The sequence below is a fragment of the Aquila chrysaetos genome, chromosome 10 (genome assembly GCF_900496995.4).
Source record: "Aquila chrysaetos chrysaetos chromosome 10, bAquChr1.4, whole genome shotgun sequence".
NCBI classification, from domain to species: Eukaryota; Metazoa; Chordata; class Aves; order Accipitriformes; family Accipitridae; genus Aquila; species Aquila chrysaetos.
In genome coordinates this window covers 18,493,061-18,507,054 of record NC_044013.1, presented here as the reverse complement: position 1 = coordinate 18,507,054, position 13,994 = coordinate 18,493,061, and the positions used below count along the sequence as shown (strand labels likewise).

General features: G+C 37.3%; 1 long non-coding RNA gene across 1 annotated transcript; it reads right to left on the bottom strand.

The window, feature by feature from the left end:
• Window positions 1-3,799: 3,799 nt before the first annotated feature.
• On the bottom strand, window positions 3,800-11,599 carry LOC115347799. Its single transcript, XR_003925612.2, has 3 exons — window positions 11,437-11,599; window positions 5,627-5,741; window positions 3,800-4,440 (listed from the first exon to the last, which is right to left on the bottom strand). It is a non-coding gene; the product is annotated as an uncharacterized LOC115347799 (long non-coding RNA).
• Window positions 11,600-13,994: the final 2,395 nt, after the last annotated feature.

Here is a 13,994-nt window from a genome sequence, read left to right as displayed (position 1 = left end):
CCAAAATGCTCTATCTTTTTATGCATTTTAATGTTCCAATATGCATAGTTTAAATAATTTTATAGTCAGCTTTCCATAAACAAATTACTAATCTTAGTATTCAATAAGGATTCGAGCTGTCTGCCTCATTTACACTTGCTAGAATTTGAATTGTATTACCAGTCTAATAGTTTATTAGTGTGGCTTAGATAAGCTACATTACAGCTTAACTATTTATTTTGATGAAGAAGTACTCATCCTCTATTGGCTTGAAGGAGATTTTGCAGAGATTTTTTTTATCTGTTCTGATTAAATATTTAGTGAGGAACAAAAATCTCTGTGATTTCCTAAGAGGAAGTTATATGCTTTAAATGTCTTCCATAACAACTATTTTCTTTTTTCTAAATATTGATTAATTCTTTTAAAACCACTAACTATTGGTTACATTTTTCTTTATTAGTATAGGAGTTAATTCAGATGAGAGAGTTACTGTGTTGAGCCTTTTCTGAACAGTGTCTGGACTGTGGTTCTTTTGTTTCATGTTTGGGGTCAGGCTGCAATCATGTCTTTTTGACACTGGTTTGCAGAGTGCGGAATTGCCATTTTCTTCATCTCTCCCTCAGCTTGTGACTGCTTTAAATCATCTCAGGAGTTTCAATTCCAATCTACCAAAAGGACTGGCGTTTTAATTTCATTTGAGAAACTTCAGAAGGGTCCCACTCATGCAACTGGAGTCAGATTTCTGAAATTGCCCATCATGTTCCCAATCCCATATCCAACAGCTGCCAAAATTAAAGGTAAATCCTTTTGAAAATCATTGCCACAATCACTGAAACTATTACTGTTTGTTTAACGTTGTGTTTCATAAGGCTTAAAATGCATTTATTCAAAATGTTTTGTACATCTATTTAACTTTCTTTTTCCAAGCCCATAGTTTCTATTCCAGCAAATTCTATTAACATAACTGTTTGAATGATCCACACCTCAATTTATCAAAATACTGAAGTACACATTTACACATGTAAGCAGCCCACAGAATTCAGTAAGAATACTCTCCTCAGAAGTTGCATGCTCAGGTGCTTCACATTGGAACTTATTTTGGCTGATCTTCATGGGTTTGTGAGGGCAGATTTTGGCTACAGGAGGAGGTTAGTTTAAGGCTCTGAACAGAGACAAAATTTAAAAAAAAATATATAGTTCATTGCTGTAGGTGGATGAGAGGAAAATGTTGCTTTATTTTCATATGCACCTGAATAATTACTATTTTTCTTTTATCTTGACAAAGACTGGCAAACACCCTGCTCCCAGACAATGTGTATGGATTTATCTTCTTTCCTCCCCAGTTTTTGCATTTGTATTTATTTTACTTTTCTCCACTTTATTAAGCTGTTTGAAGCTTGCATGTTTTCTTCTTTTTGTTTGCTAACATGTTTTCTTCTTTTTGTTTGCTAACTTTGATATAGGAAACTGATGATAATCATGCTGATTAGTTTACCACTGTCAACAGTGAAACTATATGTTGTTATTTAATGTCTGCTGTTTGGGCGATCTGTGGCACATACACATAGAGAGGTGTTGATACAACTAGTATCAAGAGAGAGCTGCCAGCGCGAGTACAGAAGTATTCATCATTGTGGGAATCATAAAATCTTGGGAATCATAAAACATGTTTTAAGGCAAAATCCACAGAGCAGAAATTAAACTCTTCTATTGGGGAGCACGAAACCACTGTGCTGTGAAAATCCATGATGCCTGTTTTATCGGTGGCAGACAGACAATTCAGGAGTAGCAGTATTTCCCACATCTTCACCTATTTGTTTGGCTCACAGGAACTTTTATCATCCTGGGTATTTTTTATATACATTTTTAGAACAATGGAATAAAATTAATCCATACCTCTATACAGTATAGATGTTTCACAAACAAAATGACTGTCAGCTGTTTAAGATCTTCCTCTAAAAGTTGCCAGAAAAATTGTCTCAATAGCTACTCCACCTTTCATCAAAAAGCTATACGCATAATTTGCAAGTAGACACTTTTGCAGCAAAGATGTGCTTTTTATACTCTAATAATGTTTTTTATCACCATGCTGTGTGACACTACAGCAAATATTACTGTACTTCATGAAATGAGAAATTCATCTTACAAAAAGACTGATCTGAACCCACCTTTAAGCAAATAAAACTACGCTGGGTAAAATCCTGCATGTTTATACTAATTTTGAATCAACTTCTAAGGAGCTTGTTCGAAAAGTCTCTAAGTAACACCACAAAACAAGCATTGCAGCTAACACAGCCGTAGCTTAAGATGTTTAAATCCTATGATGTAGATACAACAAAATAATTAAGAAAGAATGTATAGGTTTTGCCATTCACAGTCTTCCACTCTATCCTTAAGCTATGACTTCGGCTTTCAAATAATAATTTGATGTGACTACAATTTCAATAGAGATAAAAAATAATTTATAATGTATCATTCATACAGACAGTAATTTTTAGTCAAAGAAACAGAGCAAGTGCAAAGCACAGAATCTTAAATATGTCAGAATTCTCTTAAATCTTTATCTTAGAATTTACATAGATGCTTCAGCAATTCAAATGATATGCTTAATATGACAGCTATCAGAACAAGTATTTGGCCATGAGAACTTGAAGGAAGTACTATATCTCAAGAAGAACTACTTTTATAACCAGTAAGTAAATGACTTTTTATTTCTATGAATTTCAAGGTGCATATGGCAGAGGACATGACATCTATATTCTGGTTGACTGGAAAACCTTACACATTAGAAGCTGTACAGAGGAAAAGAGAAGGATAAATAAAATATCAATAGACATTTTACCTGGGGGAGGGGGGCAGGGGGTAAGTCATAAGGTAATCTAGTAAGAGGTTTTAAGGCTTAATGTTTCTCTTTGTTATTCTTCCTGAGCAGTAAACAAAAAGGTGATGCTTTTGTCTGGTTTGTGGTCACAAAAGGGCCAGCACCTGAGATTCTCAAGGCAGCAGCCAGCAGTAAAAATAACCTAAATAGAGAACTGCTTTTATTGTTTTAATCTCAACACAAAATTTCACAGCAAATACAAAACTGAATTTATGTGTTTTGGTATTTTTTTCCTTCGTGACATTATTCTTTCAAACCTTCTTTTTCAGGTCTTCATTTCTTTTCAAGTTATTCAATTTATTATTGCTCAGTAATATCACCCTCACTAGATTTGAAATTCACAGATAAATGTCACCTTCTTTCTATGTTCTCTTGCACATCATTTGCAAGTAGTAGATTATGGCTCAGTCCAACCTTGTTTTTTTCAATTTCATTCTCTCCCTAAGCATTTCTTTCAAATAAGAGATATGTACAGGTACTTTAGTAAATGTAGATCCACAAAATACCTTGACTCCTTTATAGGTTCAATCTTCAGGCTCCCAGTTAACTTACTCAGTGCTGATCATGACTCGCCACCTCCTCACCGCCCTCCACTGAGGTGGGGAAGTAATATTATCCCAATTTTACAGCTCAAGCTCCAGCCCAGATCCTAAACTATTTAGACACCTAACCAACAAGTTGCATTCTTGTCTAACCTCCTACAGAAAGCCAGTGGTAAGTAGAAAACTCACCCTATAGCTCTGAACTACTGACTTACACAATCATAAAGCTTGCTATAGAAAACAATTAGGCTGTAAATTCTGTAAAAAAATCAGATTAAATGTCATATATGCACTATTTATGGGAAAACAATGAAGCCAGTATGACAAGCACTTATACTGAAAAAGGGGGCACTATGCAATATACATGTTGTTAACATCAATTGAAAGTTAGGGAAGAGGAGACTTGACATAATCAAGGTATCAGTGCCATTTGCAGAGGGAATGGACATGTACTGGCGTTCCACATAGTCAACAGTCAGTGTTAATGATAGCTTGTTATATACTGTATCCACTGTTTCTTAAAACCTTTTGAAAACAAAATAGTAATATTTTAAGACAGTTCTAGGGCAATTTTCATTAGGCCTCCCACATAGAACCTCTCTCATTTATTTTATGTCAAGACTAGAAATATGCATAGTTTACAGTATCCAGTCTTTATTTGAAGACCGCAAGAAATGAAGACTAGGTATATTTTTCTCAAGAATTTAAAACATAATTTTAATCTGAATTAATCTAGTTTCATCAGTCACCCATTGGATCTAGTTTTACTTTTTTCTCACCGACTAAGGAGCTACATGCTATCAGAGTCATTTACGTAGCACTTCTGTAGGTGATTCTACACTAAGATCAAGCCATTTGTTAACATGCTTTTAGATGAACTGAACATCTTTTGGTCACTGTATTTATTAAGACTAATGTGCTATAGCTTACATGGACATTTCATGGCAATAAAAGCTAAATACTCACCATTTCTCCTTGTATAATCACTGCAAATACATTTTCTTCATGCAGTCATCTCCCATGAACATTTATTGGTTTCTGAGAAAACAGGCGATATATTTAGCTTACTGTGGGCCTGTAAAAACTTCACAGGGAATAGGCCAAAAAATTACATGGGCTTTTCCTTATACCATAAAAATCTTGAGAAATAAATGCCAGACTGTGTAAATGTCACATGCACATAAGTTACAATAAACAAATAAATATAATACTCGATGTGAAATTCATTACTAATGCAAATATAAATAAAGATTCTTAATTGCTTTCAGTAATCATAGCAGGATAGGTACTGTCTGGTAAGCGTTCACTAGGTCAGCTGCAGTATTATGCAAACACGGCTGTATCACTCAAGCTCTGAATGTCTTGGGACTTGGGAACACAAAATATAGACATCCTTAATCTGTGCCTTAGTACTAGAATCATTCAGTCTTTGAGATAATCAGACAGAAAGTGGCTTAGGATGTATCACAACCCAATTCAAAAATCTTAGGGAGTGACTTGAATATGCCAACCTGGCTTCTGTCAGGCTGGCAGATCCTGTATAACACACTAGTGGGTGGAATTACTCCCTTTACTTTTAGTTCTGGGTGAATAAATTATATATTAATATTTCATGTTTCTGAAATTAATACCAAAAAAATTATAGAAATCTACAGTACTAAAAACATTACATAGCTTACTTTCATCTTTATGGCTACACACAAGACATTTTTGTACTAACACAGCAGTGACAAGTATTCATACTATCCTACTGTCTAGTACAAAAACAGAGCAACAGCAAATTTTTTATTTTTTCTTAATGTCTTCTTTATAGCCACTCATGGAGGTAAGCAAGTTCATGCTCTTACATGGTTTAACGAGTCAATAATTCAAAATAGGAAATGCAGAATCATTCATTTATACTCCACATTCAGCTTTACCTCTTTTTTCTTTTTTTTTTTTTTTTTTTTTTTTTTTTTTTATTTAAACTGTTTTTGTGTCTATTAACTACAAGGAAAGAAAGTATGCTTACAGGATTCTCCAGAGTAGAGAGGCACATACTGAAGTCCCTAGCACATAGGTTTTTGTTCAAGTAATGAGAAATCTAAGTCAGAAAAACTTGGCATGCTATCTCAAAGATGTATGTCTAGTTATCTCAATATCTAGCGCACGCACTTTTGGTGTGTGCTACAGTGTTACAAATTACCTTTATCAGGCAAGCAGGCACTTTTGCATTAGGTGGTACCTCTGTAAATGAAGCTTTTGCTTTTGGGAGGATGGCTGGTTGGTTTTGCAGAAGACAGTGTCAAGGTGTTGATCACTTTAAAGCAAACTGTTCCTTTCCTCAGTGTTTATAAATTCTGCAAAAGAATGGCATAATTATGAAAAAAGAGGAACAGAGTTAATAAAAACTTCAGTAAACTTGCTGATATCAAATAAAGGTGTGTAAACTGTGAACTTGAAAACCAAGTGCTCTCTTTGATTGCACATAGAGCAAGGGATAAATCTTATGGCGTCTGGTTTTCCACTGGCACATGAATTTTTTCTACTCTCCATAGCCAGAAAGGCAAGTTATTAAGTACTACTTCTTAACAAAAAAGCATATGGCAGAAATAAATGTGTCATCTGTTTGACAGCTTCAGCTATGCGCATAGGTGCTATAGCTCAGTCTCTCTGACAAACACCACACTGTTTAGAAAAGCAGCAGTACAGCACATACCCATGCTGTGTACCGCATAGCAGCAAATGGAAGATATCTAATCCCTGTTAGATTAGCTCTAGAGGAGAAAGTCATACACTTAAACAAAGCTCCAACAAATGAAAAATGAGGCAAGCTCTGAAGTAATGTGCTTAACTTGAATCTGCCAGTAGATTTCATAAATGGCCTTGGCCAAGTAAGAAGAGGAATCACACAGAGTAATTTTACTATAAAAACTGAATGAAAGGTACAGATTTGCCCTTTGGAAAGCTGTTCTGCTGATATTGTGTAATACAAAGCGAACATAGTCTAGATTTCTTAACACCTTTTAAAACTATACAACCATAACGTGAAGTTTAAAAGACATTATTACATAGTTTTATATATTATTCTGATCGTTGCATTGATTCAGATGTGAACATATGCATTTTCATGATTAAGAATCAAATAGGCAGGCCTCCTAAAGGAAATAACAGAAAGAGCCATAATATCTTTGATAAAAATATTTATATTGACAACTAACTAACGGGAATTGCCTAGTTCCATTTGACAATTATTAAAAAGCTAAAATTATTGCTATTAATTTATTTCCCTTAGATAACAATCAAATTTAATAGCTTTTTTTTTTTTCCTTTTCTCACAAAAGATTAAAAGTAAATCCCTGGCAGCTGGTAATTTTTTGCTCATATTTCCAGATTGGGTAACGGTTCTGTGATACTCTACTTGCAACCACGTTCTGTTTGGTGCTGTACATAGAAAGGACAAAAAAAGCTCTCCACTATAAAAAGCTTACCATTAAAGCACAAGAGAGGGCAAAGCCAGGCATTACAGAAAGACAACACAGCACAAAGGACACAGTCAGACAGTACCAACCATCACAACAAGCCATAAGCATAAACGGCAATTGTCATTTATCATGGTCATTTCTGCGGTAAACATTATGGCAAAAAAACTTTTTAAAGATTAATTTTAAGGTGCCTGAGATAACCTGAGAACACGTACAGGTGTGCAATAAAGAACAGGAGAGGGAACAAAGGTGCTTTCATGGAGCATTGAAAGACAAGAACTTTATATTTGCTGTGGTGGAGAAAAGGGAGCTATGAGATACACATGGAGAGAAGAGATGGTTGACAAAAGCAAAGCAATAGACTAAAAGTGGTCTGCGTATCTGTCCTTTGAATGGGAATAAGCAAAGCAAAGTTGTCTTTACTAGTAAAAAAATGAAAGCGTAAACAAAAATGCCAGTTATGTGATGGATATGATATATCCATTGAAAGATATATGTGGATAAGAGAGGACCTGTTAAGCAGAAAGCATCAGCACATTCAGATCCAGTATTGATGTAAGAATCTATTTTTGAGTTTGAGGCCAGACTGACAGGGAAGATGGTTGTATTTAAAAAAAAAAAAAGCTAAAGCTCTAAAGCTCTTGCAAGAATGATTAAAAGCCTTATTTTGGACTTACAGATATCTTACAGATATTAAACATCTGGACATTGGTGGTGTTACATCAAGACTAGAATTTGGTCAGAAATAGTCTGATCCAGCACAGAGGAATAAAACCTTTAAATCATTAATATAAAGGTAGCAGTTGAACATGTTTGAATGCAAGATTACTGAAAAAATAAGCTGTGAAAGAAGAAAAACAGGAAACCAAGAATGGGGACAGCAGTTGTAACATATAATGTATGTAGCAACAATAACAAGGATAACAGAAGATGAAAAGTAATGTATAGTTATATAAAGTTGGTACTGTACAGTCTCCCCCTATTTTATTACTAATACTGCTTCCACATTCAAGTTGAAGGATTTGTTGTAAAGCTGTCCACTCTGTCCACCTAATATGACTTCTCCTGTACATTACTTACACTCTTACTTTTCAGAGAGGTAAATATATCTAAGAGATCAACGCTGCTAGAGAAGAGGCAGATAGCTGCCGAGTTACAGTGTCAGCCTCATTAGGTCATGAAGCCGTATGTTCCTCCTATAACATGCTGTCTTTCTAGCTTTAACTCCCATCATTGTTTTTTCACTGTCATTCCTAAGACAGATGTTTTTCTATGAAACTGTATTAACAAAGATTGCTTGGTGCATCCATAAATACCTCTAACAAAATAATTGATACACAAAGTGAAATCCTACTTGATCTCAACTGATCAGTAGCTTCTTGCTACACCTTTTTCTGTTTACACTGTTAAGGACATAGACGATCTATATCAACCCAAAATCAGGCATCCCACAGTTGTCAAAAACAATATCAAATTCTACTGGCAGCTACAATGTACAATGGTCTCAAAAAAACGGGCATCTGATATCAAACAGCATCTTATTGTCTGTTCTTTTGCCCATACATTTCATAGGATCAAGGCTAAATTAATCTGTTGTAAACGGCACAGCGAGCTCTCGGTAGAAAATGTATTTTGCAAGTACATATTACTAAAAATTTGCAAATACACAGCAAAGCAGAAGGTTAATTATATAACATGATCATAAACATCTTGAGCATCACCATGGACATACACAGCACTGCTGTGGTCACTCATGTATGGGTACTCATTTTTCAAATTTGACGTGTGGGATGGGAGTAGAACTTTTTCCTGTCTTTTGCATTTCACACTCCTAGTTCTACCTAATCTTTCAATTTTTAGGCAGTTTTCAGGGTGTTGTTTTTGGTTAATACCTGTAAGAACTGCTCTTTCTAGAAAATCCTGTATGGAATTATGGCATCTCTCTGTAATTGCTGTCAAATCATGTTAACTACTTACTCTGGAAGAAATTGCAAACAACCAGCCACCTGCTAGGACAAAGATGAACAAAGACATAACAGCTTTTGAACACAGGTAAATGCCACTTCACTCAATATTAAAAACAAAAATAAGATGCCAGAAAAACTTTTGAAAGTTGAAACCCTTTTTAGAAAAGTAGAAATAATTAAGGCCTGTGTCCTAGTTTCAGCTGGGATAGAGTTAACTGTCTTCCTAGCAGCTGGTACAGTGCTATGTTTTGAGTTCAGTATGCGAAGAATGTTGATAACACCGATGTTTTCAGTTGTTGCTAAGTAGTGTTTAGACTAATGTCAAGGATTTTTCAGCTTCTCATGCCCAGCCAGTGAGAAAGCTGGAGGGGCACAAGAAGTTGGCACAGGACACAGCCAGGGCAGCTGACCCAAACTGGCCAACAGGGTATTCCATACCATGGGACGTCCCATCCAGTATAGGAACTGGGGAGTGGGGGCGGGGAATTGCCGCTCGGGGACTAGCTGGGTGCCGGTCGGCGGTGGTGAGCAATTGCACTGCGCATCATTTGTACATTCCAATCCTTTCATTATTGCTGTTGTCATTTTACTAGTGTTATCATTATCAGTTTCTTCTTTTCTCTTCTATTAAACCATTCTTATCTCAACCCGTGGGTTTTGCTTCTTTTTCCCCGATTTTCTCCCCCATCCCACTGGGTGGGGGGGGGGGGGTGAGTGAGCGGCTGCGTGGTCCTTAGTTGCTGGCTGGGGTTAAACCACAACAGTTGAAGTGGAGTTCTCTGAAGGGGGGATTACTCATAATCTGCAGCTGTAATAATGACCCTTGTCATTTCCATTCATTTTATTGGAAAATTTAGAAAACCTTTCTCTCTGCATATAAATTTCTCCCATTGAATTTATTTAAATTGATAGGACTGATGCAGCACAAAACAGCACAACATTATTTAAGATGCATGTCAACTTTTTGTGATTCTCAGTCAATAGTAAATACCTGCATGCAGTTTTGATTTTAAATTCTACAGATAGCTAATTTTAGAAATGCAACATGTTTTACTAAAACAGATTTATCCAGTTGGGTCATGAAAAGCCCAGAGAGACCGCACAATCTGTTCCCTGGGGATATGAAGCAAAGGGGAATAATCCCTTCCCTGGATCTACCAGCTGCGCTCCTGTTAATGCAGCACAGGATGCTGTTGCCTTCGTTGGCTGCCAGGGCACACTGCTGACCTGTGGTCAGCCCTTCTCAGCAGAGCTGCTCTCCAGCCAGTTTCTCCCTTTACCTCTCATTTCTGGTCTAGCAGAAGTAGCTGATACTGCTGGCCATAAATTGGAAATTACCAGTCTTAGTGTTACTAAAGATGGGGATAATTTTACTGTTTGATAACCATTTTAAAGCAGGAGTTTTTTGAATAGCATTTATACTTTTATTGTTCCAGAACAAGGCTTGCTTCTTCGCATACCAAGGAAATATCAAAACTGTGGGAAACCTTTCCGAATGATTAGTAACATCAATACTTTCAGTAAATTAAGCATGCCAAGCTACAAAACGAAGGCATAAAGATTAAATACTGCCATTTGTTTGAGAAGCATAGCACAGACTATGGGAAATACTGGCTTCAGGAAAAAAATAATCAGGTAGTTTTCATTGTTTAGCCAATGCCTCAACGGTTTTGATACATAGAAGTAGTAATCTGTGAAAAAAGGTTGGAAGAAGAGGCTAGGAAATAAAGTGCCACCTCCTAGATCGGCTAACTATTTCTGGATCACTGCTTGCAGGGCCTGCCTGCTGAAGAGGCTTCTGCATACAAGAAGTCCTAAGGACAGAAGAGCTGCAGACAGGCCTATATTTAGCCTAGAATACCTTGGATAGCAGCTAAAGGAAGACTAAAGCCATATCACTAAAGTGATATTTGCCCTAAATATTCTGTTTCCCATCATTTGTAGCTCAGTGGCCTCCTAAACCAGACAAAATTTCACTAAATTCTGTTTTTACTCCTATGACCCATTTCACTAACTCACTACAAAGCATCAGTGAAGGTTGCTGTCTTCCCTGAAAGCATAGGTTTTACTTTACCAAAGATCTGTGAAATGTATCCTGATAGTATCAGAAAAAGTTACACTAAATAGTCTCAAATATTTAACCTCATCCATTATACCAAACAGCCACAAGGTGCCACAGGAATAAAGAACCAAACAATGGGAGGACAGGCAAAGTGATGAAGCAGGAGTCCGTAATGTCTAGCTCCCGAGTTAAATGCCACAAAAATATCATTGAATACAGTTAGCCATTTGCCACAATTTCTGCTGCTAATTTGTTGTAGTAGTTTTCCATACTAGGGCAAAAGTCTAAAAATCCCCTGTTTTCCCTCCCTGTAGGATCCCACCATCCAGGACAGTTAAAAGCAGGTAGCAGCCAAGAGTAGTCTACAGACAGCTCATGAAATCTCATATCTTTTCTCTCTACCTTTCTCTCAGTTGTATAGTTGGGAAATAATTTGGGAAATAGCTATAGACATGGGATAACTGTTTTATTTTTAAGTATTTCCATAGCATCAACCTGCCTTGGCTTTCAGTACATAAAAATACCTTGTGTTTAAGCTTACCTTTGCAAAGGGAAACCTCCTCCTTCCACCTCTCCCTGTTCTCAGACAACAGGGTAGGGTGGTTGTTGTCTCACATTTTCCCCAAGGCTTATCTACCTCTGTCTTTAATAGGGGCTTAGTGATAGCCACAGTCTAATACTAAAGGAGGGGGAACAGGACAGAGACAGACAGGACCAAAAAAAGCTCCCAAAACCCCCACAAACACCACCCCCCCCCCCCAACCCAGCCCCCCAACACACTTGTTGCTTTACCCCCACATGCTGCTTACAGCTTGAACTGAGCAGTTTCCTTCTTAACTACAGGAAGATGTCACCAGAGTCAGGAATTTCCCCCCCCCTTTTTTTTTGGGGGGGGGGGGCACACTTTCATCTCTGCTATTACTCCTTTTAGGGTGGTATGGTTTTTTGGTTTGGGGTTTTGGGGGGCTGGAGATTGTTCCCCCCCCCCCCTTTTTTTTTCCTTTTTCTTCTCTTTTTCTTCTTTGAACCAGGTTTCCAGAAGTTGCTGCCAAACTAGATCTAGAGCTATCAGGAACTTTAATCTAGTGCCTTGAAAATATTGGATGTAACATCACCATTTCCCCTCTGCTTAATTCTCCTGTTTACAGTTCAAGATTTCATGACTCCCCAGATACACACAGCAAAAGAAGAGACCCAAGACCTGTCCCTCCTCCACCCCCAAAGCAGCTTGATGTCTGATCAATACATGCACGTTTCAATCCCAAGAGAAAAGGACATAGTACTCCCCTAAAGGCATCTTCTACCCCAGCCCACTAAAGCAGTTACTCCTTGAACCATTCACTGTTAGTCACAGGCAGCTGAGCTAGGAAATTTGTTTACCTGCTGTATAAACATGCATTAATGTTCTGTAAAAATGTGTGGGACCCTGCAGCTTATGCTGGGTGCACTGGGGTGGAGGTGACAACTACTACTCTTGGAGCAACCAGCTACACTCATCTGAGAAAAGCTATTAAAAACACAATGCATTGGGAGAGATACAGCAAGTTGAGTGCATGCAGCTGTGAAATTCTTGCAAGATCACAGAAAGAGATCACATGGCTTTGAGGTTTTCCAGTTCAAGCTATCAAGAGACTGGGAAAGGGAAGTACAAGACAAACACAACAAGCCCTGAAAAGGTTCAACTACCAGTAAGATTTTGCCTCACTTCCAAACTTATTCTCATCCATCTAAGCAAAGCTTTTTATTTTTCTCCATTCTGCCACCAGCTTTAGCTACAGAAAATCATTTTGGCTTGGGGGAGGCACATTCACATTAAAAACAAAGCATTATCCCTGAAGTCAGGTAGACTAATGTCCTGTTAGAAAGCCCTCTGCAGAGGTACAGGCTTCTCAGATGATAGAAACTGGTATTATTCATTTGAAGACAGGTTGCTGAAGAGAAGGGACAGGGCCCAGAAACTCTACAGACAACAGACTGACGTCCAGCAGCGGCCAGAAAAGAGGGCACAAGTGACACAGGCACTTGGAATTTCATTAGTCCCTGCCCTTAGGCACCCACCTTCTCAGCAGAGAGCTCAGTAAGGGAAAGGAGATAGAGAAAACATATGGTGGAGGGGGAAAAGGAAGAAAAAAAAGAATCTAGGCAATTCAATTATGCAAGCAGTTTGCATAACTTGAATATCTGATTAAGTTTGGCAGTGGGCATGGGGATTTTACACACTTGGAATTAATTCTTGTACACCTTCCTACAGAATATGAAGTAAAGCAGCACTACAACTTACTAATTCATGTCAGATGTGATACTACTTAAATGTTGCCTACACAAAAGATTTCTGTATAAAGCAAACATTTAACAAAAAAAAAAAAAAAAAAAATCACTGCACAAGTTCATAGTAGCAGCTATCAATGCTTGGATAGCACTTTTTTCCATGAATGATTTTTTGCTGCTCTTGTTAATTTAGAAGGACATGAAACTCATCCAAAATAGTAACTGATGGCTGGTGTTCTCCAAAACCAGTTGAACTTACCATGTTAAAAAAAAGCCTCTACTTTCAAAAATAAGACTTCTTATTGTACCTTTTATTATACCTTATAAAGGTATACAAAGCAGTTCAGTACTAAGATGACTACACATTCTTCTGAGGGCTACATAGTCCTCAACAGGCATCCGCACACACCTGTGATTGATTTTAGTGAGCTTTTCCCTTAATCCAAAGTTCCTGAATCCCTAACATCTTGCCCCACCCCTCTACTTGTTCTAAACTACTCTTAGACACTATATTTCTGTTTGTAGGAAAGTATTGCAGTCATGCAAACTGTGACTCTTCAATTTATTCTTATAATTTACTATGTTTACCTTTTAAGCCAGGCTGCTCTTCTAATACACTAAAAGCTGCCCTCAGTAGGAAAAAAGAGTGTCACCCAGAAGGGTTTCATTCCCTTTACAGGCCAACTACATCCTTAGTCTGTGCTGAAAATGACAGCCAGCACAACAAAAATTGTCATCACAGGTATTTGTTTTTTTCCTTCCTTTTTAAACAGGCAACCAACAACTTATTTTCCCACTAAAACAGTTACATCAATGGCTATATATCAAATT